This window comes from Myotis brandtii, unplaced genomic scaffold (genome assembly GCF_000412655.1).
Source record: "Myotis brandtii unplaced genomic scaffold, ASM41265v1 scaffold123, whole genome shotgun sequence".
NCBI classification, from domain to species: Eukaryota; Metazoa; Chordata; class Mammalia; order Chiroptera; family Vespertilionidae; genus Myotis; species Myotis brandtii.
In genome coordinates this window covers 8,721,929-8,725,687 of record NW_005354291.1, presented here as the reverse complement: position 1 = coordinate 8,725,687, position 3,759 = coordinate 8,721,929, and the positions used below count along the sequence as shown (strand labels likewise).

At 44.9% G+C, this 3,759-nt stretch overlaps 1 protein-coding gene across 5 annotated transcripts in view; it reads right to left on the bottom strand.

Annotated features, from left to right (window-relative positions):
- L3MBTL3 (l(3)mbt-like 3 (Drosophila)) overlaps positions 1–584 on the bottom strand; it is a 95,689-nt gene extending 95,105 nt beyond the window's left edge. For all 5 annotated transcript variants that reach the window (XM_014533799.1, XM_014533797.1, XM_005858984.2 and 2 more), the window contains exon 1: positions 421–584. The gene's annotated coding sequence lies outside the window, so the exon portion shown is untranslated. The remainder of the gene's footprint in view (positions 1–420) is intronic.
- Between the last annotated feature and the right edge of the window lie 3,175 nt (positions 585–3,759).

Sequence of the window (3,759 nt, the reverse complement as noted above, 5' to 3'; positions counted from 1 at the left end):
CTCCCTTCCTCCCGGCCCCACACACCCTTCCCCGTGTGCGCGCAAAGAAAAAAATACAAGTCTCTCCTCCCCCCATTTTTTCCTTTCTCTTTTCTCTCTCTTTTGTTCCTCTTTCACACTCGCACTCACTACTTCGGAGTGAGATGCCCAGAGACTCCCCTGCCAGCCGTTCCCGCGTCACTCGCCCACTTTTTTCCCCAGGATTAAGTTTTCTCCTCTTTCCCAGAGGCGCAGAGAAGTGGGGGAGAAACCCCTTCTGTCCTTTCCCCTCCCCTGGTCTGTTTCACAAGACGAGGGTGCGCTTCCTTCTCTCTGTAGGTCTCTGAACTTTCATCCTCACCCAGAAAAATAAATGCATGTCTTTCGCACAGGCAAATCTTCAGATTAATTAGAGATTAGATCCGATCCGCCGCTTCTTACCCCCAAAATTTCTCTTTTTTTTTCTCCGTCTCACGAGTAGTCCTGACAAATGGTCCAGGGCTGCGGGCGCAGTGCGCATGTGCGCGTGGAGTCAGGCTGGGGAGAGGGGAAACTGCGCTGGTGCCGGTGCCGCCGCCGCCGCGGCTGCCGGGGAGGCTCGCGCTGGCTTCGCTGTTGCTGCTGCTGCGCCTTCGCCGCTGGAAAGCAGCAATCAAGCCGCTTGGCGAAGGCAGCCGCCCGCAGATACTGTTTCAGGTGCATCTTTTCCATAGCCCCGTCCCCGGCTCCGAGCTGGTTCCAGAGCAGTCAAAACAAATATGAAAGACGGCTAAGATGATAGATTTCTTTGTCTATTTTGCACTTTACTTTTTGAAAAAGGCAATTCTTAGAGCAGCGAATCCACCACGTACTGTTAGATGTATGCACTCAGCCATTAAAGAGTGGGCCTTGGTCCTATCCAAACACTCCCCTAAAGGCTAAATGCATGCTACAGGTCACGAAAAATAAGAAATAAAGTTTTAAGCTTTTACGCAGTAGAACCTTCCCCCCCGCCTCCCCTTCGGGACTGGAAGAATGCATACTGAAGTGCGTGTGTAAAATGCGTGTTCTTTCCGTTTCTTAAGTGTTGATCTCTATTGACAGCTTGAGGCCTCTGCTGTAAAATATGCTGGGATTCGTATATCAACTTAGAAATCGGTGTTGAAGTACCTTGGCAATAAGCAGGTCGAGGACTACCTCTTAATGTATCCAGTCAAGATGGCTGAGCGGTCCTAAAAAGCAAAACCTGTCTTTGTTGAGGCGTCAAAACTAGATCAAGCGAGAGTATTGTGTTTCGGAATTGACCGCTTTCCCCTTATTGACTACAGGCTTCCTTTTGGGCAGCTCATCGTTGTCCTTTTTCACGAAGTATAAGTAGTTACAAAAATAATTCAAGTAATTGAAGTTGTGGTAGCCACTTTAATGTCCGTAACCGAGACTGCTGAGCAAGAAACTAAGTAGCCCCTGTGATTTCAGGAATGGCGGGACCCACTCTTACATTTCGCAGGAGTAAAAGTAAGGCAAAGGCCCCACCCCTTCCAAGTGGACTATTTATTTTGTATCTAATAAAGGGTAAAGGAGCCCTTTTCTGAAATTGCTGCCTGAGGCCTAGGATTTAAATGTATCACAGATGGAAATTCTGTATTAAAAATCCTTCTCAAAATGTAAGTGATATTACTATTCTTGATTGAATTTTTTCACTTAAGGAGTGTTCCTTGAACCAGTTTCAGAAAATAAACTGTTAAATTCTTTCCTTAGGACCATGAAATTACCTAGAGAAGCAGACCACCCGACTCTTTCTTCTGTTGATGTAGTGACTGAATTCTCTAAATCAAAACTCAAGACATATAGCTTGACATGTACCAAAGAACAAAGGAACAAATGCTGTGAAGCTGAAATAAGTTTATAAAATATGTTCCTATGTTGGGAAACCATTGGTTTAGGGGTGTCAAGTGGGGAAGGCTGGATGAGGGACAGCCATAGATAATCTCATACCGCCCGGTAACTATTGATTTCACCCACCACATCCAACCTTCTTCAGAGCTGCTCTCAAAGAGCATAATTAATCTAAATTTCAGCTTCTCTTCTTTTCTCCCTGACCCTTGAATAATAATAAGCACTGAAATGGCCAAAGGCAGACTACAGGAGGAGGAAAGAAAGCCTGTGCAAACTAAGACCTTGCCCCCAAAGAAATTCCTCTTCCTGAAAATCCATTTCAGATCCATTCTCTGTAGATAATCTTTGGATACGTCTATTTCACATATATTTTCAGAGATGTTGCTTCAACAGTCTGGAAACTTACATTAGCGGCACACCTTGTCCTAAGCACTCTGCAAGATGCTGGGGAAGGACAGAAGATGAAAACTAGGCCAGAGGAATTTCGTCTGGGAAGAGAGACTGTCTAGTAAGCTGGGCCTTGCCTCCAGTAGTGTAAATGTTGTCCTAGGGGTAATGCAGAGCAAGTACAATCGAGGGGCACCTATGGCAACCAGGTACGCTTTCTAGAAAAAGTCATAGCTAAGCTGATTTGAAGGACAAATGTCCAGGGTATGTGGTTCCACCTCTCCTCTGGGAAGTTGATCCCATAAAGAAAGCCTGAGTAAAAGTCCAAGGATTTGGAGAACAAGGCTTGCCTTGGACCTGTGTACTTATTGAAGTTCACTGACAAAAAATGAGGATGAATTGAGGCTCTCTGTAATACATTGTCTTTCTCCTCCAGAGATCATCAGAAAAACCTCAAAGATTTCATCTCAGTTGTTCCCAAGGTATGGTTCAGCATAGCAAATATTTTGAAGGTATTCATGTGTAACAATAATGACTTTAAAGCTGCTAACAATTTTTTCTACAAAGAATTCCTTGGAGCCACCACCTGAGACAGAGGCAGAAGGCAGCATTAGAATTCAGACAACACTGGCATTCTTCATACGAGCTGTCACTAGTCACAGGACCTTTCTCCATCGGTTCCCTAAATGGTAACATACAACAGAAACTTCTTTGCTGTTCCTTCACCCTCCCACCGTTCAGTCACTGGTCAATAATTCATGATAAAGCCCTTCTTTCTGGTATCAGTTAATCTCACTATTCTCCCCTCTTCTCATCCCACCCTGCTCCACCCTATCTCCCCTACATACCAAATCCACCCTTCAGGCCAGCTCTGTAACTTCCTGGATATCCCAGGGAAGGTTCTAACTCACTTTCTTTTGTGTTTTCTTATTTACACCCAAACTATTCCCCTCAAAATGACATCAGGTTACTCCATTCCTAAATATTCTGAAGCCAGAATCAATTTACATGGAGATGTTTGAAACGAATCGCTGCTCTCAGTCTTCAGAGACCTTTTGAGGTGTCTCATCACCTCCCAGATGAAGATTATTCGAAACCTCTCTCACGGGGTGCTCCATCCTGAAACCTCCGCTCTGTGTGAACTTCCATTAAGAAACCCAAACTCCCTTTTCCTAACACTAAGCTGGTGCTGCATTAATTCAAGGATGACCTCTTCCAGGAGCCAGCCCCTCACATACTGAAAGTGCCCAGGAGTGAAGTCCAAGAAATTTGCTTTCTAATCCAGTGCTGCCACCACCCACTGGGAACATTAAGAAGGTCACCTCACATTGCAGGGCTTCAATTCTCTCATGAATTAGGCTAAGAAAACAGGGTAATTGATTTCTGAGATCTCTTTGAAAGCCACGTCTCTTCCCACCCTTCCCACATAACGGACGGACGCTATCACAGTTTAGTACAAATAATATGGAATCAAGGAAGGAATTTTAAATAAGGAGTGAAAATCCATCCATCTGCTAG